General features: G+C 40.1%; 1 protein-coding gene across 1 annotated transcript in view; it reads left to right on the forward strand.

The window, feature by feature from the left end:
• Window positions 1-8,564, forward strand: part of MBTPS2 (membrane bound transcription factor peptidase, site 2) — a 42,240-nt gene extending 33,676 nt beyond the window's left edge. Inside the window, exon 12 of the transcript XR_006522491.2 lies at window positions 126-8,564. The gene's annotated coding sequence lies outside the window, so the exon portion shown is untranslated. The remainder of the gene's footprint in view (window positions 1-125) is intronic.
• Window positions 8,565-27,842: the final 19,278 nt, after the last annotated feature.

The raw sequence follows: 27,842 nt of genomic DNA on the forward strand, positions 1-27,842 counted from the left end.
ATCTTTGTCAAATGATACCAAATAAGTGAACAAAGTAGGAAGTGGGGCCTACAATATCATGAGATGTGTTTTGCCTCACAAGAGTTGCCTCTTTGTTAATGTATCCCCCTACCCTCATAAAGCAGCACTGGCCTTGACATTCCGAGTGAACTACAGGAAGTGTCTCCTACCTGCTGCATGTGAGCTGAGGCAGCCAGGGTTGAACCTCAGAACTGAGCCGTGTCTTCCAACAAATCACAAGACAGATCACAGGACTTTGTGCAGTCCTGGTTACCATTCTCTACAGAGCTTTGAAGCTTGGAACCCTTCCAGGGTAGACATTTTCTCTTGTGCTGCTGCGGCTATCAGGGGGCTAGCTCCTGGGTTCCTGTCTTCAAGAAGCAACTACCTTAAGCCCTGAACCATACTCTGTCCTCACCAGCGGCTCCCGTGTTTCTCAGTGTTGGGTAATTAAACACCTAGTCCTTGCTTTCCATCTTTCCCCTAAGCTACTTCTGTGGGTCCATGGAAGACTTGGTAGTACAGTGAGAATGGCTACAAGTGAGTACAAACATGGATTTGCCAGAGCCTGGGAACTGACTTTTGAGCCCCAAAGAGCCCACCCTAGTTCAAGGTCCTTCGGACTGGAGATGCAGCCTTGGGAGATCTGTGAAGTCAACAAAGCACTGCGAAGCTATTGGTCTTCGAAGTGTATGAGCATGTCGTTTCTTTGATGAAAAATATGTTTCTCTCGTACACTCAAACGTTAACAGTCACGTATCCAACTTCTTCACTAAGTGAGGTGTTCCATGGAGTTCACCTTTTTCAGATCATTGCGTTGCTCTTCAGGCACTAAAACTTTTTAATCATTTTTAAGAAACTCTTTAGATTCTATTAAAAATATGTCTGTCTTCTTAAACAGAAATTATGCATTGAATATCATTTTAACATTTTGTTAATAACTCAAGATCATCAGTTATTACCATTACTGAAACCATGCAATTATTGGTTTATCCCAGGGAAAAGGCATTTGTTCTATTCTTAGGCAGCCAGTCAATCAAGATTAAAGTGTACTAGCAGAGTGATGCTCAGACCTGTTCAGAGCTTGGAGAATGCCATTAAATACTTACATAATTAATTCAGTTACATGAACTAAGCAGTTTACTAATGAAAATGTTGTCTATGTTCAGGTCAGTTGTTTAAAAACAGAAAAAATTTAGTAGAGGAAATCCTACCCATTAACTTTTCCTGGGTGAGAAAAAAAGCAAACACCTCATTTTCTTGTAGCTTTTAAACACCTGGTCTGTTGCTCCATAGGGTCAGGATTTGGGAACCACTCTAATAGGATATTGAGCAGATCAGTCCCATTTGTATAGAAATGGTCTCATCGTGTGAAAAAGGAAATGTTACGTGTTGTCTCTTTAGCTTGATTGTGGGTACTTTTAGAGCAAGGACCATGTCATGCTCATCTCTGCATCCCTGGCACAGTGCATGAGACATCAAAAATACTTAATAAATGCGGTTGAATGGATGATGATTCATGTTATTTATGCACTAGAAAAGCATGTTTCTATTTAAGTAAGCTGTAAAAAGTATTATTGAATATTTACTGTAAATATATGTTAACATAAAAAAATAACTTGAGAGGTCTTTGTGTCCCTGATATATTATCATCTTTATGAAAATAATCCTTTTTGGTTTCTGTAGAGCAATTAGAAAAATGAATTATTTTGAGGATTTGAAGAAAGTGTTCTTTTTGTGATGTCACTTTGTTCCACAGTAAAACTTTATTTTCAGTGTTCCTACTCTTCATTGTTTACATTTTTGAGGGTTTTTTTAAAATCACCTACAATCTGTAAAGAATGTATATATTCTTTTCAGCATCTCAGTTTGAAAAGACATGCCGTTAAACTTGACCTTTTGATAATCGCTCTTATAGGTCATTGTCTGTTCTAACAGTAAATTGTAAACATCTGCTTCATGGATATGCGGCTCTCAGCCATTAGTTTGTCCTGTGGTATTTATTGAATGTCCACATTCTAATGGTGCACAGATATTTTTCTATAAATCTTTCGACTGTTCTGTAATTCATTCTTAGGATTTAACTTGAAGATACCACAGTTGCTGGCATTTGATGTTTAGCAATAAAAGAATAAATGTGTACCAGCATTCTATGTTTTATCATCATCTATGTGTTGTCTTTCTTAAAAAATTTGTATTCTTTTTTTTATTAATGTTATGATAGATTACAACCTTGTGAGATTTCAGTTGTACATTTTTGTTAGTCATGTTGTGGGTACACCACTTCCCCCTTTGTGCCCTCCCCCCACCCCCCCTTTTCTCTGGTAACCACCGATCAGATCTCCTTATCAATATACTAACTTCCACCTATGAGTGGAGTCATATAGAGTTCGTCTTTCTCTGACTGGCTTATTTCGCTTAACATAATACCCTCGAGGTCCATCCACGTTGCCGTGAATGGGCCAATTTTGTCTTTTTTATGGCTGAGTAGTATTCCATTGTGTATATATACCACATCTTCTTTATCCAGTCATCAGTTTCTGGGCACGTAGGTTGGTTCCACGTCTTGGCTATTGTAAATAATACTGCGATGAACATAGGGGTGCAAGGGACTCTTGGGATTTCTGATTTCAGGTTCTTAGGATAGATACCCAGTAATGGGATGGCTGGGTCATAGGGTATTTCTATTTTTAACTTTTTGAGAAATCTCCATACTGTTTTCCATAGCGGCTGTACCAGTTTGCATTCCCACCAACAGCGTATGAGGGTTCCTTTTTCTCCACAACCTCTCCAACATTTGTCGCTCTTGGTTTTGGATGTTTTTGCCAATCTAACGGGTGTAAGGTGATATCTTAGTGTAGTTTTGATTTGCATTTCCCTGATGATTAGCGATGATGAACATCTTTTCATGTGTCTATTGGCCATATTCATATCTTCTTTTGAGAAATGTCTGTTCATGTCCTCTGCCCATTTTTTGATCAGGAAAAATTTGTATTCTTTTCTATCAAAATTGTTCTGTTTACATACGTCTTAGTCGTTTTTAGATTCTTGATTCTAAAAGCAGCCTTCAGTTTTCACTCAAGCAATCTGTATGTAAAAGTTGTTGCAGGCCATGGAAAAAAGTCTTTTTAAAATGAGGTTCCTGTACTCTTGCTACTGGTTTGGAAATAGCCTGTTTATGGATGAAAAAAGACGACTATCATGTTTCCTTTCATTAGTATCTGACAGGAATCTTCTCTAAGTCTATATTTTTAGGAATTCATCAAAGAAAAATATTTCAACTATGACATTGGTTCTTCTTGACCTTTTGTGCTAGCGCTTTCTCCCTTGTCCACAGAGCCAACCTCTCTGCCATGCACACACACGCATGCACACACACACATTCTCTTTCTAGGTTACTAAGGGCTAGATAAATAGGCTGGAAATTTAGCCCAATTCCTGATTGGCTAGCCTCATTCCACTCCTCCTCCTTGCCTCTGATCCATTGTACTATGGTTGAGAGTCACAAGACTAGATGACTGACTATCTAAACCACCATTTTTTAGCAGCTTTTTGAGATACAAATACCATAAAGTTCACCTGTTTAAAGTGTGCAATTCAACGTAAACTTTTTCTTTCAATGACTAATCAAACAATAGTATACATATGCTTTAGTATAATCTACCCTTTTAAGTAAATGAACATGATAAAAAACTGGGAAAAAAATGTTTTAGTTATTTCACAGCTATTTTAATTCTGAAGTGGTTTTCAGCACTGGAATAGAGTTGAATAACAAATTTATTTTTAAGGTAAAGCATGTGGATATACTTTCTTTGAGACAATAAGCCTTTTTTATCAGTGCATCTGCAAGCTACTCTTGCTGTTTAGGCCATACTAATTTGAATAATCCATTGTATATTTTATCAGACCACCGCAAATGAATTCAATGAAAGGAAAGCCTCTATTTCAGAACCTAGTGCTACAATAGATTATACTCAGGGTGGAGGTAGAAAAAAAATGGCTAAAAGAAGTTGCAATTCTAATTACCAAGTAGATTATATTGTGTAATTTAATATCCCATTATAGAGAGAAAAACACCCTTATAGCTTAGCTTTTTTTTTTTCAAAGATTTTATTTTTCCTCTTTCTCCCCAAAGCCTCCCGGTACATAGTTGTGTATTTTTAGTTGTGGATCCTTCCAGTTGTGGCATGTGGGATGCCACCACAGCATGGCCTGATGAGCAGCACCATGTCCACACCGAGGATCCGAACCAGCGAAACCCTGGGCCGACGAAGTGGGGAGCGCGAACTTAACCACTCGGCCACGGGCCAGCCCCTATCTTAGCTTTATTTAGCTAAAGATTGATGGTTATTCAAAATTGCCCCGTATTAACTGACTATTTCTCAAATTTTTCTACTGAAGCCCTTCTGACACTGTAGAGGAGGGAAAACCCAAAAGAATTTAAGAGTAGAACCCTGTAGGGGCCGGCCTGGTGGTGCAGCGGTTAAGTTCGCACGTTCTGCTTCAGCTGCCCGGGGTCCGCTGGTTCGGATCCCGGGTGCGGACATGGCACCGCTTGGCAAGCCATGCTGTGGTAGGCGTCCCACATATAAAGTAGAGGAAGATGGGCACAGATGTTAGCTCAGGGCCAGTCTTCCTCAGCAAAAAGAGGAGGATTGGTGGCAGATGTTAGCTCAGGGCTAATCTTCCTCAAAAAAAAAAAAAAAAAAGACACAAGAGTAGAACCCTGTAATTGGCTCCTCATCCTATAAAATTAAAGTGTCACTTTATCTTAAATTCATGTGAATTTTGCATTCCATTAATGAGGCATCGTAAAGCTAATTCTCCTCTTAAAGATATGAAACTCTAAACTGTAAAAGAATTAGATGCTAAGAATATTAAGATTTTCTTCATGTCTAAAGCACATTGGCAGAAAGTAGTTTATAACAGCTAGTCTGTAGACTAGTGACGGTCTTTGATGGTGTTTTTGTCTATTTATAGTGAAATGAGAAAAATAAAAATGTATATTGTCTCTAGTTACAAAATGAAGAAAATGTACGCGTGTTATTATAAGATTGCCTGCTGCCGTTTATCAAAGAGCTCTCCTTTATGGAGTATGGAAACACATACTTAATTTCACTTAGCACTCCCAGATTGCTCTCCAGAGTGGCTCTGTGTAACTGACACTCATCAGCAAGGCATGAGGGTTCCATGTTCCCCCACACCCTTACCTCCGCCTGAATTATCGGACCTCCATGTTCTGACAAATGTTAGGTGCAAAACGGCATTTCATTTTAATTTGCATTTCTCAGATTGTTAATAAAGGTGCACATCTGTATATATACTTGTTTAGCCATTTGGACTTTTCATTCTGCCAATTGCTTATTGATACCCTTTGTCCTAAATTTTTCTTATTGATCCATAGGAATTTCTTATATAGTCTAGATTAAGGGTCGACAACTACAACCTGCAGGCCATATCCTGCTCAGCAACTATTTTTGTAAATAAGGTTATATTGGAACACAACTGCATTCATTCATTTATGTATTCTCTATGGCTGCTTTTAAGCCACAACAACAGAGTTGAGCAGCTGCAACAGAGTCCATATGGGCCACAAAACTTAAAATATTTACTATCTGTTTACAGAACAACCCATGTTCTGGATACCAATCTCTTGTCCATTTGAGATTTTGCAAATAATTTTTCCGTCTATCACCCATCTATAAATTTTATTCATGAGATCCTTTGTTGAATGTAGTCAAATCCATTGATTTCTTGCTTCATTGTTTGTTTTGTGTGTCTTTCTGAAAAAGTCCTGTCCCGTCCCGAAGTCACAATAATATTCTACACTTTCTTCTGTTTGCTTCAGAGTTATATTTTTACAATGAGATCTTTAATTTCTGTAATATGTGATATGAGGTAGGAAATCCAGGTTTATTTTTCTATATAGAGTGAACTGTCTTTAAATTAGACATGATACCATTTTCCTTTATAAGACTGTTAAACAGTTTGGATAAAGTTCTTAATATGGTGACTTGCATGCTCAAGTTACTATTATGTACTTAAATTTCTTATTTTCAGAAGGCAGAATTATGACATAAATTTGCCCTGACACCTCTGTCCACACTGGTGTTAGGTCTTGCCTCCTTTTGGTATGCCTTCTTGGCTTCCAGGGCCTTCAGGCTAGCTCTGGTTATCCAGAGTATCTCCCAGGCCTTGACCCTTTTAAACATTTCTTCCCCCAAACAAAATGGAGCTAAAATCATAATATTTAAGATGTGAGCTAAGGATTTTGCTCTGAGCTATTCAAAATAACCTCGTGTTCATGAGTGTGTTCATTGATAGTAACATTGGCATTTAAATCTGGTCTTAACCAAACAGTATCCTAATTCAGAAGGTGGCACTGTGATGAACCAATATAGGAGAGTATTGAGGTAGGATGGACTTTGAGGACTAAATCAGACAATAGAGAGCTATCTACTCTGCACAGTCTGGGATATTGTGTTTCAAAATAAGCTCTTTTTTAACATGTTCATTTTAATTTACATTTTTAGTTCGAAAAGAGGCTAAACATTTTTTTTAATGTGTATTCTTTTTTAGGTGTTTTTATCCACATCCTTTGTCCATATTTCCCTGCAGTGGTTATCACCTTCTTACTACTTTTCATCCTTCAGGGCTCATATTTTTATGAAGGGTTTGCAAACATATATGACCATACCTTAGCTTCTTTTATAGGTCCTTGACTTTTGTACTGTATTCCTAGCATTCTTTTCTTCCTTTTCTACCACTTCATTTCCATCTTTTAATGACTTCTAATTTCCTTTCCAGGATTTATATATCACCAGAAATGTACAATGGAAGGTAGCACTTTGCAATTTACAGAATGTTCCCTTCTCCAGTTCAGGGCACCCCATTTTCTGTTATGGAAATATGTAGGAAGAAGAGGTTGGTAATCAGGAGTTTGCTTGGGGAGTATAGAACTGGAACAGGAGATAGATAATCTGATTTTTTTGGCCTTTATAGAAGAACAATTTATTTTTTACTAGAAAAGTACACATTCATTATAGAAAACATGTTAAAGTAAATTGTCATTTATTGCAAAAATAGGATTATATTATAAACTAATAAGCTGCTTTATTAAACTTGACAGTGTATTACAAACATTTTTCAATGTTATTAATATTCTACTGTTATTTTAATGGTTATATAATATTGCAGTGTTAAATATGCCACAGTTTAATCAACCCCTATTATTTCCTATTTTGCAATATTATAAACAAAGCTGTAAGGAATATCCCTATAACTAAATCTTTTTGCATATCTGTGATTTTTTAAATAATTCTAGAAACTCTTAAGATAATCCTAAAAGAAAAATTGCTATCTTGAAATGTGAAGTTTTATATATACATATTGCCTTGTTGAATTTACATTTTTTTCTGTTAATTGGGTATGCAAAAATGGCATCTCATTTGTATTTCTTTGATTAGAGAAAAGGTTAAGCATTTTAAAATGTATTTATTGGCCATTGTGCCCTTTTTGTTTATCCCTATCCTTTGCCCATTTTTCATGGAAATGATTATTGTCTTCTTACTGCTTTTCATCATAAGTCAGCACTACCGTTTGATTTGTTACATGTGAATATGCTAAAATTTCATTTAAGTATAATGCTTATTTTTATGTTTTTGTATATCGTGATCTGTCAATCTTTGCCTTATGTTTTCTACTTTTGGTGATATGTTTTAAAAGTCTTCTCAAGATTTTATGAATATTCACAGATATTTTCTTATGATAGTCATATGATTTCATTTTCTCAAACATTCTAATCTATAATCTATATGCAATGTATTTTGATGTTGGTGCAAAATAGAGATATAACCTTGTGTTTTGTTATCCCCAAGTGATTAAACCAGTCGTCTCAAAAGAAATGGTTAGTATGGAGATGCCATACCAGCCAGGAAGAGGCATGAATTACATCCTTTGGAGAGAATAGATATAATAAGTGAAATTATCTCTCATTTGATGAATCATTCTTATTTATATAGAAGGCAACTATTTATTATTTTACTTTTTCATTTCAATAATACGCTGAGAATATATCTCATGTGTTTTAATTGAATAGAGTGCTTAAATCATTTTTTTTTCCTTAAGGTGTTTTTATTTTTACTGAAATAGTGTATCTCATTCCTAAACAATATATATTAGCAATCTAGAGATTATCCTTAATACATATCATTATCTAAGGTACTGTTTTCATCAACTTCTTAATTAAAATATTTTTTTGCTTCTTAGATTTTCAAGCTTTTATATCTCTGTGGATTGTTTAATATTAGTCTTAAAAGGTTAAAAAAAAATCTGTCTTTGGAATAGATGTCCTGATTTTAAAGTAAGTATCTTATCTTCATCTGTTTTAGTTACATAATGATTCAGTATGGAACACTGCATTCTTTGATTACTTGTTCAAATATATGCACTATTTTTTTAATCATAATTTAAAATCATGAACATAAGGGGTAATGAGGATACTATGAATTTATATTTTATTTCTTGTAAAATTTTAGCAACTTTTTCTATTCATAATAAATGATCAGTTTAAAAGAAGTTGGTGAAGTGTGCTTTTTTCCCCACATTTAAAATGTTCTCCAGGGCTGGCCCAGTGGCACAGCAGTTAAGTTCGCATGCTCCGCTTCGGCAGCCTAGGATTTGCCAGTTTGCATCCCAGGTGCAGACCTATGCACCACTTTATCAAGCCATGCTGTGGCAGGCGTCCCATATATAAAGTAGTGGAAGATGGGCATGGATGTTAGCTTAGGGTCAATCTTCCTCAGCAAAAGGAGGAGGATTGGTGGCAGATGTTAGCTCAGGGCTAATCTTCCTCAAAAAAAATAAAAAATGCTTTCCTTCTGAGATCATCATGTTGGTTTTTAAACTTGCCAAAATATAGAATATGACTCTTGTAAATATGCTACTCTAAGAGATGCTTATTGGATAAAAAAAAGGTTCCATTTTTCTTGCTCATCCTCATTCTACAGTCACTAGAACTGATACATATATTCTTTCATTCATTTCAAAAATATTTACTGCACACTTACTATGTTCCAGGCACTGTTCTGGGCTCTGGGGATACAGCAGTGATAAATAAATGAAAAGCAGTAGGAGATATTGGAGTATATGAGGTTTAAAACCATTTGGTTTAAAACAAATTCGGCCTGACCTTGTTTTTCCAAAAAGGCTTGACGTGGCTTGTTGAGCATGCATTGTACATCTGCTTTAAACATTTACTGTGTCCCAAAGACAAGAATGATGCCCTTAAAGATAGGGATGTAGCTTCCTCCCATATCAGCATTTCTTTAAGGATAAGCATCTCTTCCCAGAAACTAAGAATTAATTGCTGACCTGCTGACCACCGACCTCCTGTGCTCACCTTGTGACCACTGACCTGCTATGCCAGCTAAGCATCTCATGACAGTAGTAAAAGAAATATTCCTATCATGTGTGGTGTATGCTCTTTCTTCCAAGACAGTATATAACCACTCTGTACACCCCACTTCTTTGGTGTGCTTCCTTTCCTGGGGAAGGAAGCCCCCCAGACTATAGTCCTCAGACCTGGCTCATGATAATCTCATCCCAAATTTTGATTTATGGATTGATTATGGATTATTTGTGTCAACAGCAGTAAATAAGACAGTTTTCTCTTTTGTATTTTGTAAGGAAGAACGTACCATTTATTTTTAAAACAATAAATATATGCTGAGCACTACTAAGTGTTGCAGGCGTGAGGTGGCCAGAGATTAAGCTGAAGTTAGCAGAGGCCACGTCTTAGAAATATGTTAAGGAGGGGCTGGGCCCGTGGCCAAGTGGTTAAGTTCACACACTCTGCTTCGGTGGCCCAGGGTTTCGCCGGTTGGAATCCTGGGCGCGGACATGGCACCACTCATCAAGCCATGCTGAGGTGGCATCCCACATGCCACAACTAGAGGGACCCACAACTAAAAATACACAACTATGTACCCGGGGGCTTTGGGAGAAAAAGGAAAAATAAAATCTTTAGAAATATGTTAAGGAGAGTGTGGACTTTAGCCTAATAGCAAATGAGAAGTCATTGAAAATTTCAAGCAGGAGAGTCTCATAATCAGATTTGCATTTTGGATGGATCACTTTGGCTGAGGGCAAAGCATAGATTGGGGAAAACAAATCTGGAGACAACGAAATTAGTTAAGAGACTGTTTCAGTAATCTCAGCAAGAGATGATGATGATAAGGAATAGGATGATAGCAGTAGAGATGGAAAGAGAAGAGGACAAACTTAAAAGTAGAAGCTAGGGGCCGGCCCCATGACCGAGTAGTTAAGTTTGCACCCTCCCTTCAGCGACCAAGGTTTTGCCGGCTCAGATCCTGGGTGCGGACATGGTACGGACTTGCTCGTCAGGGCATGCTGAGGTGGCGTCCCACATGCCAAAACTAGGACCCACAACAAAAGATATCAACTATTTACCGGGGCGCTTTGGGGAGAAAAAGGAAAAATAAAATCTTTTTTTAGAAAAAGTAGAATCCGCTGTATTTGATGGTTAGATGTAGTTTAGGATCAGGAAGAAGGCAAGAAGACTTCACGTTTCTGGCTTGGACAGTTAAATTACGGCAGTGCCATTAACAGAGCTAGGGAACATCAGAAAAGGAGCTCTTCAAGTTGGAACTCTTGAGTTTGAATGCCTGGGAGGACTTCAAATGGGCCATTGGATGTACAGGTCGGGAACTCAGGAGAAATCGGTTGGAGATACCATGTATGAGCTGATGCACCCCGAATATGTAATTGAACCCAGGGGACTGGATAAAGTCCTGGGAGAATGCAGAAGAACGAGAAGGAAGGAGGAAGTGTCCTAGGATAGAACTCTCAGCAACACCAGCTTTTAGGTAAAAAGGGTACAGGAGAAGGAAACAGAAGGAGCTTCAGAAAATTAGGAAGAAAACCACAAATGAGAGTTTGGTATTAAAGAAACAAAGGGAAGAGAATATGTCAAGAAGAAGATGTCAATAATATGAGATGTCAATGAAAGAACCTGCAAAATATCCATAGGATTTAGCGGGAGTTCATAATGCTCTCGAGAGAGTAGTCCCTGCACAGCAGGGGAGGCTGAGCCAGGTTGTAGTGGATAGAGGAGTGGGGATGTGTGCAGGTGGAGACTGCAAATACAGAGAATACCCTCAAGAAGCTCCATTCGGAAGAGGTGGGAGAGAGCATGGGACTTGGTGAGGGATGTAGAGGAAAGTTGTTGTTGTCATTCTGTCACCCAGAGAAGTCCCTAAAAACACTTTCCGTATCTAATGCTTTGTTTTGAGTTGTGCTTGCTTATAAGAACCAAGGCAGAATATTGCCAGATGGTCAAACCACAGAACCAGTCCAAACCAGAAAGGTCCAGGATGGCTATGGGGTGCCATGCCCAGAAGGAAATGTGTACAAGAAGGGAAGTTCTGCTCATGCCCCAACTGCCCGCACCCCAAGCGATGGTGCGGAGACCCCTCCCCATTCACATCCCATAAGAACCCTGCTCACCTCCCTTCGGGGAGAAGGTGTTTTAGAGCAGGAGCTCTGCCTCCTCCATTCATTGAGCAATGAATAAATTTTCTGCTCTGCCATTCCAAACCCGGTCTCGTCCTGTTGGCGCCAGTGGCTCCAGGGAAAAGGACCCACTTGCAGGTCACGGGTCCCTTGGAGCTCAGTAACAATTGTTTTAGCAGTAGGACGATTCTGGGCTTGTTTTTGATGCTGATGGGAAGAACCCTAGAGAAAGAAAGATAGATCATTGAGAGAGGAGATGGGATGCAGAGCACAAGTGGAGCGCGGGCCTTCAGCAAGAGGGATGCCCTTTCTAAGAGAGGGAAAAGAGGACACGTGGATGCAGGTATAGTTATCCGTGAATGAAACATCACTTGAGTCCTCAGTGCCTAGACCAGTGGTTGGCACAGAGTAGGCACTCTAGAAATCTTTGTTGAGTAAAATGGAGTCCTTACATAGCTACAAGAAGCAGCTTAGCCGAACCCACTTCTAGATAAGACCTGCCAGCAGTGGCACTTGAGGAACAGGCATAGAGTGCTCAGCTCTGGGATAATAGCATTGAATTTCCTGAGTTTGAGAATGTTCTGTGTTTACCTAAGTTCTCCGGAAACCAAGGGCTGAAGTATAGAACTCAAAGGGGTCCAGAATAAGGCACTGTGGCATAAAAATGATTTTTGAGCTGAAGGCGTTTGAGTTCCTAAAATCCCTTATCTGCCTGAAAGCAGAACCTCCCAAAAGAAGGCAATTGTCATAAATTCCCTCCCCAGAAGCACCTCTAATCTCAAACAGACGTCACAAAACTATCACATCTCCCACCTATTCTCCTCAGGACCCGTTTATCTTTCCAAAAAGTTATTTATTTTTCCTAAGTGCCTGGTCTCCCCACTTCTAAGAAGTCATTTGTTCCCCCAGAAGTGCCCCTTGCCCCTCCCCCGCCTCCTATTAAGATGGTAGATAAGCCCCAAATTCCACCTCCTTCAGTCACATTTCTTTGTGAACTCCTGTGCTTTGTATGTAATTAAATCTGTGTTTTTCTCTTGCTAATCTGTTTTTTGTCAGTTTAATATGCAGGCCCCAAATCATTAACCTAAGTGGGTAGAAGAAAAGTTTTTTCTGTCACAGAGTAAAGGGGCATTATGTTTGAAACTTAGATAGTTCAGAGAGAGAGAGAATAAAGCAAACATGGTAAGATGTTAATTGCTGAATCTGGATGAAGAGTGTGAGGGAGTTCTTTGTACACTTCTTGAAACTTCTGTTTGGAATTATTTCAAAATAAAATTATTTTTTAAAAAAAGAACCAACTTCTGCATTTATCGACTGTCTCTGCTTTTTTATTTTCTATTTTATTCTATTTCCAATTTCAACACCTTCTTATTTCACAACTTCCCGTGAGCGGAAAGAATGCGGAATTTGAGAGACAGAGCTGCTCTTTGGATTGGGGCAAATTATAGCTCTGTGTTTTAATTTCTTCTTTTTGAGGATAATACTTTCAAAATTTTGCTGTGTAAACTGAGATCGGCACACAGTAGACACTCAATAAATGTTATTCCTTACCTTCAAATCACATTGCCCTTGTAAAACCTTCCCTCCTCACCTCCACAATAATACCTTATCTTGTGTAGCACCATACATTTAGCTAGGTGGCTTTTTTCATACATTACCTCTTTTTATTTTTTTTTAAAGATTGGCACCTGGGCTAACAACTGTTGCCAATCTTCCTTTTTTTTTTTCAAAGATTGGCACCTGGGCTAACAACTGTTGCCAATCTTTTTTTTTTCCTGCTTTTATCTCCCCAAACCCTCCCTGTACACAGTTGTATATCTTAGTTGCACGTCCTTCTAGTTGTGGGTTGTGGGACGCCGCCTCAACGTGCGTGGCCTGACGAGCAGTGCCATATCCGCACCCAGGATCCAAACCCTGTGCCGCTGCAGCGGGGCGCGAGAACTTAACCACTCAGCCACGGAGCTGGCCCCAATACATTACCTCTTTGAATTCATCCAATAACTTTACAATCATTTGCTTTGTAGGTTAGGACATTTAATGAAGTTAAATGACTTGGCTAAGATCACACAGTCAGTCAAGGATAAGAACTCAGTTTCTTTTAGCCAGTTTTGTGTTCTTTGTTACACCATAATTTGATAGTTCTCCTTCTCGGGTATTTTTTTTAATTGTGGTAAAATATATATAACATAAAATTGACTGTTTTATGGCAGAGTTCAGTGGCATCGAGGACATTCACATTGTTGTGCAACCATCACCACCATCCATCTCCAGAACTCTTCATCTTGCAAAACTGAAACTCCATACTCATTAAGCAATAACTTCCCATTCCCCCTCACCCCAGCCCATGACAACCACCATTTTACTTTCTGTCCCTATAAGTTTGACTGTTCTAGGTGCCTTATATAAATGGAATCATACAATATTTGTCCTTTTGTGACTGGCTTATTTAACTTAGCAAAATATCCTCAAAATTCATCCATGTTGTAGCATGTATCCTTCTCAAGTTTTATAAAACTTTGTGCTCATGACATTCACCTATGACCTCATGTGTCCTATTTCCTTTCCTGGTTTATAAACTCCTTGAGAGCCATCACCTGCTTACTCTTGGTATGGCCACCCTCATAGTGCCTAGTTCCTGACAATACTCAATGACCTCTCTTGAGTGGATCGATATAGGTCACTCTAAAGTAGAAAATGACCCCCTCTTACACTTTTACATTCCAATTTCACTCCTACTCTCAGCTATTGGAGGCAAGGAGATGGATGAGCATAACTGTTCTCTCCACTACTGCAATGGGAGCCAGATGTAACATAAGAAGTTTCCGCAGGTTGGAAGAATGGCAGGCACATGAATTTTAGGCATGTAGAGTTAGCTTCCTGCTCACTGTAAAAACATATATGCACTATTCTTTAAAGAGAGGAAAAATCTTGTCTTTCAGTAATATGAGGTCAGTGAGAGTTTGGTATTGTTTTGTTTTGTTTTTTGAGGAAGATTAGCCCTGAGCTAACATCTGCCACCAATCCTCCTCTTTTTGCTGAGGAAGACTGGCCCTTAGCTAACATCCGTGCCCATCTTCCTCTACTTTATATGTGGGACGCCGGCCACAGCATGGCTTGCCAAGTGGTGCCATGTCCACACCCGGGATCCGAGCTGGTGAACCCTGGGCCGCTGAAGCAGAACGTGCGAACTTAACCGCTGCACCAGCGGGCCAGACCCTGGTAATGATTTTTCCTCCCGTGAGAAAAATGAAAGTGGCTCCGCACATTATGGTAAGAATGAATCTTTCAGATGATTGGTCATTAATTTTTGGTGTCATCTGAGTGCACTGGAGATGCATTTGCCTTGTCATGCTATTTGATTGTTACATAATTCCTGTAAACATAAGTGGATAAAATGAGGAGAAATGGAACAAGAAATATTTGCGGTCCAGGTTTTAGCTTTGCCACCCAGTACTGACTCAGAAGGTAAAGACTTTCGAGTCCCTTCTCACTGGCACGCCCATGCCTCCACCACTATGAAGCAACAGAGCTTCAAGGGCAAACCTGGCTTCAGAGCCCAGCGGAGAATACAGCCTGGTCAGGAGCAGCCCTAAGAAACACAAAGATCCTTCACCTCCATGTCTAACAGGAACTGCTGCTGGACCACATGCCACCAGTCCCACTCCTGAAGCAGAACGTTCAAGAAGTGTGTCCGTAAAACAGAGGCCACCTGCTCCCAGGAAGAAAGGCTATGCTTCAACCAGCCTAAGTCCACTTCAAGAAAGGGCACTCAGAAGAGACGCAACCTGAGGGATTCATCCAAGTGTTTCTGAGCCAGGACCTCCAGCACAGTGGTGGTATGACACAAACGGACACAACCTGAAAAGCAAAGTTGTCGAATATACTAAATGATTTCCCTTTGTGTCTACAAAAACACCATTAGCGCACTTTTTGAACACAAAAGCTCTGTGGAGATAAGGCAACACACAGGATCTCAAAGGATCTCCCTTACTAAAGGGAAATCAAGCAGGCTTTTCTTTTAGTAACCTACTTATAACCTTAACCTACTTGTGGTTGTTTTATGGAGTATAAAATATTTCTCATATTGGATTGGGTTTCTTAAGGTTCATTTTTTATTTTCAAGTCAAAATAGGAAATATAGAGAAGAGGTAGCTATTTAGAATGCTCATAGAACTTTGGTAATGTCACAGGTTTTCAGATTGAGGAACATTCTCCCCAAAATATGAGTTGGCACACACTTTTGGTTGCCTACCCAAAAACCATTTCTCTCTCTCTTTTCCCTTCTAACAGGGTCTGCTTCCCCTAATAGAGCCAAAAATGCCAGATACTCTCTCTCCCACCCTCCTTGTGGGTAGGGCTGGCCATGTGGCCCAGGTCTGATCAATGAGCCTTTTAACAGCACTCTCTCTAGAGGCTTCTAGAAAGATTTTCCATCGTGATGAAACCAAGATGTTCAAGGAGAGCTTTCTTTCCCCCTTCTTGCTTCCCATGATTTTATAGGCTATGGGAGCTGCAGAGGCCATATTGCAGCCATTAAACAGTAGACAAAAGCAAATGTGCTGAGGATAGCAACATAGGGGGATGGAAAGAGCCTGGGTAACTAATGACACTGTTTAATGACTGGGATGACCAGACCATCTACCTCTAAACTTCTTCTTAGGGAAGACAATAACATTTCCTGTTATCTATGCCACTTGTAGTTGGATATTGTTATTCACAGCTGAAAGTATCTTAACTGATCCAGGGAGATTTTAAATACAGTCCATGAGGAAATTATTTTACACCAAATATTTACTAATTTTCCCTCAGATGTTGGGAGGGCATGTTACTGAGCATAACCATGAGGAAATCTTGATAGCATCAGGGTAAATGCAGGCTCTCAGGATAGAGCCCCGAGGGTTGCCATGGCAACATCTCGGGTATTGTAGCTTTGGAAAGAGTTGTTTATAGTGTATGAGGAAAGACCTACTACAACAGTGAAAATATATATTAGGAAAATTTTTTGGCCAAATTTACTGGCACAATTATTAAGATACAATCCAAAAATAATTGGTTTAAATTTTAAGGGCAAAGACTGCCAATCTCAATTAGTCCAGGTTTTCCTTAAAGATTCTAATTCAAATGTGTCATTTATCCAGATTTTAATTTTAAATTGTCCTATTTGAAATGCCATGTAAATCTTCCAGATTGAAAGTAGAATTCAACGAAGCAGCTTTGAAATTGTTTCCACATTACCTTAGAAAACCCAGACATCTGACCTTGTACTTTACTTAATAAAATAGAGGAGGCCATTTGCTAATAAAATATTGTTATTCACAGGTAATTACATAATGAATGAATCTGTTGTGGGTTTTTTTTTTTTTTTTGGTTTTGGGGGTTTTTTTTCTGCTTTATCTCCCCAAATGCCCACAGTACATAGTTGTATATTTTAGTTGTGGGTCCTTCTAGTTGTGGCATGTGAGACACCGCCTCAACATGGCCTGATGAGCGGTGCCATGTCCGTGCCCAGGATCTAAACCGGCAAAACCCTGGGCATACTCAGCAGAGCGTGCGAACTTAACCTCTCAGCTACGGGGCCAGCCCCTGAATCTGTTGTTTTTACCCAGCATTTTCTTAGAAAACTATCTTCATTAAAATTTTATATTTACTGTAATTTGTATGGAACTCACACATCTGATTTACAGATTTGGAACACTTTATACTTAGCAATTGATGTCTGTTTTACTTTTTCATTTATTTGCTGAGATAAGACACACATTTTTTCTCAAAATATATCAAGTCGAGAACTCTATATGACTCCACTCATAGGTGGAAATTAGTATATTGAGAAGGAGATCTGATCGGTGGTTACCAGGGAAAAGGGGGGGTGGGGGGAGGGCACGGAGGGGGAAGTGGTGTACCCACAACATGACTAACAAAAATGTACAACTGAAATTTCACAAGCTTGTAATCCATCATAACATTAATAAAAAAAAAAAAAAATATATATCAAGTCGAGTTGAAAAAATGAAAATAACTGTTAAAGGATGTTAGTGTCCAAGCTATCCACCTTTTGCATCTGTCATTCATCTGGACATAATCAGAGGTTATTAAATAGAATTAAATATACCATATGTATCACACCAGTGGGATGCTTGTGTCCCCCAGGGGACATTTGGCAATGTCTGGAGACACTTTTGATTGTCACAACTGGGGAGGGGGCAAGATCCCACTAGCATCCAGTGGGTAGAGGCCAGGGATGCTGCTAAACTTCCCACAATGCACAGGACAGCCCCTCAAAACAAAGAATGATCTAGCCCAAAGAGTACCAGGGTTGAGAAATTCTAGTCTACACCAAGCACCTTGCTGTTTAAAATACAAAACAAACCTGTTCTTTGTTCCTTAGAATTCCTGCAGAGGAAAGAATAGATCATGATTTTAATGTCATCTCCACTGTTTCTCAAGGGAAGCTTTGATTCTTAGAAACTTCAAAATATGAGGTTGAAGTCTAGCTTGGATGTATGGTTTGTTTTGAATGAGAAATTCCTTCTTTTGATGTTATAATATTTTCTTTCATGCAAAGATAGAACTTAGATGGAGCCTTCCTTCTTGGAATTCCCTCTTTAAAAAAATTCTTGTTTATCCAGTTTGTCTGGAGGCAAACCTGAACTTTACTAACATTGCAAAGAATTCTCCCAAGGCGTAAACTATAGATGGGAGTTCGGTATAAATTATGTAGCTATACGAAAGTCACTTTCAAAGCTTTCTATGTGCCTCACTATTTCCCCATCCATGGAATTGACACTTCCCATCCAAATCTAAGATCTGATGTAAGAGAAAAGATAAAGAACATCAAGTTCCTGTTAACCTTTCCAGTGTTTATAATTTAAATGTCTTTTCTTTTAATTGAGAGTTTTGAAAGTCTGACTGGTTAAGTTCATGTGCTCTGCTTCAGTGGCCCAGAGTTCGCAGGTTCAGATCCCAGGTGTGGACCTACACACAGCTCATCAAGCCATATTGTGGTGGTGTCCTACATACAAAATAGAGGAAGATTGGCAACAGATGTTAGCTTGATACCAGCTCAACACAAGGTTGACATAAGGGAAGCCATATTGTAGAAAAGAAACCATATTGTAACTTTAAATGACTTCTGATTAACCCTGACTCATCAGCCTCTTTGAATCTTTGCTTTAGTTTGCCTAGACAAGTAAGGGCCTGGCTCTGGGGGATTTGTAGGCTCTGTGGATTTCATAGCCCCTCCCAGCTGCGATAAGGAGATAAGTTTGTGCACTCTGGGAATGTGATGACCTCTGTACAGAGATTCTATGCTGATATCCATGACAATTGAAAGATCTGATGTGGCAACTCCCAGTCTGCAACACCAGGGGGGTTCAATATTTCCTAACTCCCTTCCCTATAACCCATCGGCCTATCTAACTGCTTCAAGAGTCTGTGTCCCCCTTAAGATGGTTCTTTTGGACATTAGTTGGCCATCTTCCCTCTTGCTGGCAAGCTGTCATGAAAAGGGCTTTCTCTCCTACCTCCTTGCCCCTGGACTATTGGCATGTCTTGTGGCAGGCAGACAACCCCACCTTAGGTGGTAACAAACTCAGGGCCAATCTTCCTCGCCAAAAGAAAAATTGCTCTTACAGAACACATGTGATAACATAGAGAAATATTTTTGTTAAAAACTAAAACAGAAAATGAAACTTTGTTTACTGCATGATTATAATAACATTTCAGAAAAGAAATCAAGCCAAATCCTACAAACTGGTATAATCAAAGCTGTTTACCCAGAAATTCCACTTCTAAGAGATGATGCTAGGGAAATGATTGGCTATAAGGAGACTAATCATCATGCACAAAAGGAGAAACGACCTTAATTTTTTTAGTAAAAAAGTGGAAACTAAAATGTCCAACAACTCAAATATAAGGCATTAGTAAAATCCATTATGGTACAACTATACAATAGAAAAATGAGAAGCCAATAAAATGCTGTACAACCATTTTTATTGACTTGACAACATGTTCACAATATACTAAGTTAAAAAAAATGCAGGTCTGGGGCAGGCCACGTGCCCGAGTGCTTAAGTTTGCACACTCCGCTTTGGCGGCCCAGGGTATCACTGGTTCGGATCCTGGGTGCAGACATGGCACCGCTCATCAGCCCATATTGAGGCGGTGTCCCACATGCCACAACTAGAAGGACCCACAACTAAAATATACAACTATGTACTGGGGGGATTTGGGGAGAAAAAGCAGGAAAAAAATGCAGGTTAAAAAGAGTGCATACATTAAAAATCCCTTAAAAGAATAGGAAAAGGTAAGAATGTTTATATACGTAAATGTAAGTCTGAAAGGATATTCTTCCCAAAGGTAGCTGGTCATCTTTGAGTAGTAGGGTTAGAAGGTGTTTTTTTCATTTTGCTTATATGTATGTTTTCATATTCCTATAGTAAGTGTAAATTACATATGCTAAAGTAATAAGAGAAAGAAAATATATTGAAATGTTAGTAATGCCTGCAGAATAGGACTATGGATCTTATTTTCTTTTTACATTTTGCTTCCTGTATTTTCCTAATTGTCTTTTACTTCTTTCACTGTGAAAAAACATCCACATATAAAGAGATGAACTATTAGGAGAAAGCACTGTGCAGTGTCCTCTTTAGAAGAAATACCTTGGGGCAGTCACTTCCCTTCTTTAAAACACCTAAGATAGGATAGGCTAGGTTCTGCTGTGGTAACAAACAAGCCCAGACAACAGGATGTATTTCCTGCTCGTGTCAAATGTCCATCACAGGTCACGTGGGAGCTCTGCTCACCATAGTGACCCAGAAACCCAGGCTGATGGATGAGCCACCATCTCAAACTTTGCCAGTCTCCACAGCAGAGGGGAAAAAGAGCTCTGGAAAGTTGCACATCCACAATCAAATGCTCCACAATTAGACACATGGCCCTATCCAAACCAAAGGGGGCTAAGAAGTAGGTGAAACAGGTTACATCTGGTGAATGGCACCTAATAACACAGTCTCAAAATATAGTAAGCAAATATTGAAAGAACTCTAAGGAGACATCAACAAATCTAAAGTCACAGTGGTTGTACTTCTCGTACCTGCTACTGTAGTCTGCAGCCGGCTTGATCTTATTAGATAAAAGCATTGTAGAAAGCGCACAGATGTGTCGGGTGGAGACCAGGAATCCCAAGAAAATAGGACATGCTTTTTTGTAAAATCAAAAAGTAACAATGCTTTTGTTGTGTATAGCAAAAAGAGGATAGAGGAGCGTGCAATATATACATAGGTGGCAACCTTTCAAATTTACTCACAATGTACTCAGCTGGGCTAAAAATGTAGCTTGCTTATTTCTCTAAGTCTGCTCTGATTTACCTTACAAGCTCCCATCTTCTGGGTAGAAGCAGGAGGGGAGAGGGGACAAGATTGAGTCCAATTTATTAAGCTCAATTCAATCCCATAATTTAAAATGTCTTTGTAGGTAAACAGTCTCTACTTGGATGACTCAGTTTAAGTGCTCAACCGGCAAGACTTCCGCCCCTCCCTCTGCATCTCCCAAGAAGGCATCCGGGTGTGTAAGGGAGGAGGGTGGATTCCATGACCTCATAGTGGCAAAGGGCAGATGGTAATTCTCCCACAGAAAAGCAGGATCCAGACCTCGCCGCTCCAGTCCTCTGCTTTCCCAGCAGCCTGCCTAGCATACTTCCGGCCCTAGGACTTCACCCTGGAAGGAGGCAATCAGGACAATTGTATCTTGGGACCTCCCTCCCAGACTCCACTACCCCTTTCTTTTCCCTACCACTGAGTCCAGAAGAGGGGATGCCCTGCCCCTCTCTTCTTTACAGCCTGGGAGGCCTCTCTTCTATTCTGCTCATAGGGCCTATGTATTAAAAAGGAAGCTTTGTTATTTAGAAATCCCTTTCTCCAAAAAGCCTGGGTTTTATGTACATTGTCTTACTAAAAAGAGGTCAAGAAAATTAGCTTTGAAATTCAAAGCTCATGAATAGCCTCTCTGTTCCGGGCAGCACCTGTCTGTCCTTTCTTTCCTGGGACAATAAGCTTGATGATTCTGTCAGAAGGCTACCAGGAAATAGGATTTAAAGGGGAGAATCAAAATGCATTCTTTTAATTCTTATAAAATGTGTTCCCCAGAGAGGTGAAATTGGATGAACTAAAGTAATGAGATTCATTTTCTTGAGTGTCTTGTGAGATCCATCTCTTTTCTTCGTAGAGACAAAGAGTAATTTTCAAAAACATGACCCCAATGAAAATCTAGAATGAATACATGTCACAGGTTTTATGCATTAATGAGGGAACCAGCAGGATGGTAAATCTGATACAAAAGAGAATTCGAAAGACAGAGATTCATATGTTCAAAAAGGGAAAGCGTGCTGAAATGTTTGCTCAATTAGAAGCAAAACAGGGCAATAAAACCATAACCTTTGGAGTCATCACTTCTGCACAGACATCTTTTGCATCTCTACTGGACAAAAGTCCACAAGTTAACATGTCTGAGCCTTAATCAAGAGGCAGTGCATTCCCCTGGAGAACTGAATGACCCTTGGGTGGGCCTGTTAGATAAAGGCCTTTCAATAAAGCTTCAGTTCCACATTGAAAGGACAAGTGGTCATCCTTTTTGCTTTGGTTTCAAGTGTTAGGCAATTTTTCTTAACATAGTCAAACGTTGCATACGTCCCACCCACCTTAACAGACACAAACCCAATCTAGTGAGGGCTGTTGGAATAAAGAGCCATGACTGGCTTTATAAAGACCCTATGGAAATAAAAGATGGGGATTTGAAGCAAGCCCAGATTTCTCCCTTAAAGACACAAGTGAACAGGTATCTTTAAAGACCTAAAATTGTGATGTTGCTCCAAACCTACAGATTTGAGAGAGATTTTATTACTCGCAAATTATTCTTTCCTTAGAATCATACTCTAGATAGACTTAACTAGGTCTAAATGATTCCATTACCAAAGCAGATTAATTTGGTTAAACAAAACCGTAAGGGCACGTGAGAATTATTTTTCAATCGTCATAGGTTACGTAGGTTACCACAGCCCGTGAAATGTATGCTAGCCTATTAGGTTACAGACAAACATTATTTCATCCATAAGGCATATTCAAAGTTAGCTTAACTTTAAGGAATTTAGCACAGCACATATAAACCACTCTCCCACTGACAGTAGTTTCCAAAACAGATCTGATTTTTTTTTAATCTCATAACAGCTATTTGTAATTCCACCCTCCCTGTTCCGATGGTTTTTGAAGTATCCTCTTGGTTAGAGAGAAATAAAAGAAAACATGTATCATAAGAGAACAAAGGCTCCTTTTAGTAGCAGTTTCCCCACGGAATTTCACTGTCTGAGAGAGCAAGTTCATCTGATTAAAAAGCTTAAATTTTCTGAAACTTTCTATTGAAGTCTACGATGTGTAACATGAGCATGTTCCCATATTAAGGTTATTCAGCTGTGGAAAACCCAAGAACTCACACAAAGCTTTTCCTTTAAAAGCTGAGGAAATCTAAGACACAGCATGTTGGTGCGGAAATGAGAAATCTAAAGGTGTTGCTCACTGACTGGTCGGCTGTGTTTTTTTCCTGCAAGAAAGCAAAGACAAACATTTGGGAAAGCATTGTAACTCAAAAGCATGACCAAAGTTAAGAAACTTAGGTAACCGTGTCACTGAAACATGGGAACAGAGATTCTGTCGACCAATCCAAATAGATAATTAATCAAGCTCCTGACAGTGTGGAATGCAGATTTGCCTGCTATTGGCAAAGACTTTAGCAGGCCGAGAGCTTTCTTAAATACTGGAATCTGGAGTGGCTTGAGGAGCTGTAAGTCAAGGATTCTGAGATCTACAGATTTCTTGGACCAGTAAAATTTCAAAATAATGCTGAAGACCAACATTGTGTTAACAACTTATTTTGCCAAATAATAATATTGGGGGGAAAACCGTACTATTTGTAATTGCCATCATTTCATAAAAGATATGGCTTCACAGACTGTTTTTTTGAGGCTAGTTGGTAATTGGATTCACCAGTGGATTTGGGGTCAAGACATCTTTAGATAACTTCTTTCTCAATCCTTTCCTTGGTGACTAACAGGCACGTTGATGTACCTGCCATCACGGCTGATCAAAATGAATGCTACTCCTGAGACAGGTAAATGTGATAGGATTAGACTTTGGCTCTAGGTAGGGGCTTGGTTCCTGAGAGTTTTTCTTTAGGATCATCTTGTTTTAAGGAGGATTTTTTCAAATGGTGAGGAGACAGAGATTTAAACATTGACCACATTCTGACTAGGGCACGTAATCAGCTTTCTTCCGCCTTACCTGACCTTAAACAACAAGCAAATCAAATTCGCTGAATGTTTATTACTAAGAGTGTTGGGCTAAGCTTTGGGGCAAAATTTCTCAAACTTAAGTCTTCATAAATATAGCCTGAGAGCCTATCAAAAGGATACATTTCTGGGTTTTAGTGCCACCGGTTCTGAATGAAGTCTGAGATAGCAGCCCTGGAATCTCGATTTTTAACAAGTGTAACAAGATTCTGACGCACATGGTCCATGGACCCCCATCTTGCAAAACGTTGTTCTCGGAGCTATAAAGAAGTAACACTTCCAATTCCAGTAATGGCACACTAGCTAATTCAAATCGACCTTCTTGCTGAACATAATTTATTAAACATATTTTTTTTCCTGCTTTTCCTCCCCAGATCCCTCCAGTACATAGTTGTATATTTTATTTTTTTTTTTAATTTTTTTGAGGAAGATTAGCCCTGAGCTAACTACTGCCAATCCTCCTCTTTTTGCCGAGGAAGCCTGGCCCTGAGCTCACATCCATGCCCATCTTCGTCTGCTTTATACGTGGGACGCCCACCACAGCATGGCTTTTGCCAAGTGGTGCTATGTCCACACCCGGGATCCCGAACCAGCGAACCTTGGGGCGCTTAGAAGCCGAAAGTGTGAACTTACCTGCTGCGCCACCAGGCAGGCCCTGCATTGTATATTTTTTTTTAGTTGTAGGTCCTTCTAGTTGTGGCATGTGGGATGCTGCCTCAGCATGGCCTGATGAGCAGTACCATGTCCACTCCCAGGATCCGAACCAGCGAAACCCTGGGCCGCCGAAGGGGAGCGTGAGAACTTAACCACTCGGCCACGGGGCCATTAAACATCTTTTTTTTTTTTAAGATTGGCACCTGAAATAACAACTGTAGCTAATCTTTTCTTTTTTTTGCTTAAAGATTGGCACCTGAGCTAACAGTTGTTGCCAATCTTTTTTTTCTTTTCTTTTCTGCTTTATCTCCCCAAACCCCCCCTCGTACATAGTTGTATATCTTAGTTGCAGGTCCTTCTAGTTGTGGCATGTGGGATGCCGCCTCAATGTGGCCTGACGAGTGGTGCCATGTCCACGCCCAGGATCCAAACCAGCGAAACCCTGGGCCGCTGCAGCGTGGCACGCGAACTTAACCACTCAGCCACAGGACTGGCCCCTAAACATCTTTTTAAAGTATAAATAAAGTAAAAATTGACAGTAAAACAATGAGGAAAAGACAATCCTCAATCATAGTGAGAGATTTCAATCCAACTTTCTTAGTAACGAGTAGAACCAACAAAAAGACCAGGGTAGTCTCCACCACCCACTTCAGGTATGACCATGGGGAATGATGGATGAAGATAAAGCCTAAGTCCAGAGAGAACCAGGTACAGGGCATTCCTCCCAGAGAGCAGAACTAAGGTCTGACTCGAGAACTTCCCGCACTCTGGGGCAGGGAATCTGCTTTTCTTGTCTAATGCCGTTCATTGTTGCCGTGCTCTGGTGACTGCTAAATGCTTTCCATTCTTCCCCTTGTCAAATGGGAGTTTTCACTGTAAATATCCTGTTCCCGCTCCCCATTATAGACTGAAAGTTGAGTAGTGTTAGGGGAATAATGTTGTTATTATATAGATTGCTGGAGCTAGACATGATGGAGGGGACTGCACACTACACAGAGATGCTAGACTTTATTTTGTACTCAGTAAATGGATTGTACTTTGAGTTGTCTGCCGAGGAGAGGGATAAGTGTATTCTATGTGTGGAAATAGGTTGTGCATGGATATTTAGATGGCTAGGGGTTTACAAGGGTCAGAGTCTGCTAATTGTTCCCTGTGTCCATTTTCCCCTTCTACATTTAGGTAACAGAGCCCCTCTGGGTGTGAGCTTATCACATGGCTGCCCAGCAAGACACTACATTTCCTAGTCTCCCTTGAAGGTAGGTGTGATCATGTGACCAAGTTTGGACCAATGGAATGTGAGCAGAAGTGATGTGTATTTATCTCCATAAAGATGCAGCTGTGTGCCCTGAATACTTTTTTGCCACCAATTGGGAAATTGGAACAATCCCTTGGATCCTAAGAGAGATGCTGAGGATAGCAGAGCTGCCCACCAGCCTAGGTTCCTATATGTCCTCATGGAACAGGGCTGCCCTGCAGGCCCCAGGCTGTTATATAAGAAAGAGAAACTCCTATCATATGTAAGCTATGGTACTTTGGGGTTCCCTTGCTACAGCAACTTTGCCTGTACCCTAACAAATGCAGAGCTATGTTCTGGAGTAACAAAGGTCAGTTGGAAAGGTGAGAGTGAGGAGGAAGCAGTTGTCGCCTTAACAGCAAGCTCAGGAGTCTGGATTTGAGGGGCTTGTAAGATGAAGCACAGCAGAGGACTGGGCAGATGCTGGTGCCATTGGTGGTGATGGAGAAGCTGATGAAATGGCTTCAGTTACCTCGTGTGATGTTTACAATTCTATATCTCCAGGTGTACCTTTCTCCAGAATTCCACGCCCATATTCCCAAAGGCTGGCTAGAATTTCTCTCTGGAGGTCAAACAGCCTCCTCAAACTCAGCCTTTCAAAGCTTAGCTTTCTTCCCCACAGAGCCGTTTCTTCCCCTTGTATTCCCTCTTCTGGTTAATCCCTGCACCATTCAATGTCACCCTTCACCCAATTGTCCTCACCAGAAATGAGTGTTGCCCTTGATTCTTCCTCTGTCACCACACCCAGTTTCTCATAAAGATCGCCTACTTTTGTTCTTTCTATTTCCCTATTCCCATTGCCAGCGCCTTGATTCGGATCTCCATTATCTCTGACCTCAAATGTTGCAGTGTCCTCTTTTCTGATTGATCTCTCTGGTTTCAATTTCCCCCATGCTTCATATTTCTCTCAGGGCTGTTTTTTCAAAGCACAAACTTGACCATGTCACTTCACCTGTTTATTCACTTTGTCCCATTTCCTATAAATGAACCAGCCCAGACTCAGTACAGATCTGATCCCGTTTGAACCCCTGTCAAGCCCCTCAGTGCCGGGTGGGCTCTGAGCACACTGGGCCTTGGTGGTGGCCTCTCTGCCTAGAATGTCCTTGTCCTCTCCTAACAGACTCCTACTCAGTCTTCAAAAGTCAGCTTAAATATGACTCATTGAAAATTTTTCCAGTATCCTCTGGCTTAGTTGCCTACTTATTCCCACCTCAATATTTGATAAATGAATGAGTTAATTAAAGATAGAATACTAAGAATTGAATACCAAAGAATACGCCCAGCTGAAAAGCAGAATATTTCAGAAATACAGTAATCTCTCCATTATCTGCACTTTCCCTTTCTGTGGTTTCAGTTACCTGTGGTCAACTGTGATCCGAAAATATGAAAGGGAAAATTCCAGAAATAATAATAAATTCTAAATTGTGTGCCATTCTGAGTAGCATGGTGAAGTCTCATGCTGTCCTGCTCTGTCCCGCCCAGGACATGTGCCATCCCTTTGTCCAGAGGATCCATGCTGTACATGCTTACCCTCCTATTAGTCGCTCAGTAGCTGTCTTGGCTATCAGATGGACTGTTGCGGTATCACAGTGCTTGTGTTCAAGTCACCCTTATTTTACTTAAGAATGGCCCCAGAACACAGGAGTGGTGGCACTGGCAATTCAGATATGCCAAAGAGAAGCTGTAAAGTGCTTCCTTTAGGTGAAAAGGAGAAAGTTCTCAACTTAATAAAGGAAGAAAAAAATTGTATGCTGAGGTTGCTAAGATCTATGGTAAGAACCAATCTTTTAACCATGAAATTGTGAAGAAGGAAAAAGAAGTTCGTGCTAGTTTTGCTGTCGCACCTCGAACTGCAAAAGTTAGGGTCATGATGCGTGATAAGTGTTTAGTTAAGATGGAAAAGGCATTAAATTTGTGGGTGGAAGACAGGAACAGAGAATGTGTTCCCACTGACGGTGACATGTTGCGCCAGAAAGCATCCAGCCTGTAGGAGGACTGCAGCAAGGGATCCCCAGAGACGCGTGACAC

This window comes from Equus asinus, chromosome X (genome assembly GCF_041296235.1).
Source record: "Equus asinus isolate D_3611 breed Donkey chromosome X, EquAss-T2T_v2, whole genome shotgun sequence".
Lineage (NCBI taxonomy): Eukaryota > Metazoa > Chordata > Mammalia > Perissodactyla > Equidae > Equus > Equus asinus.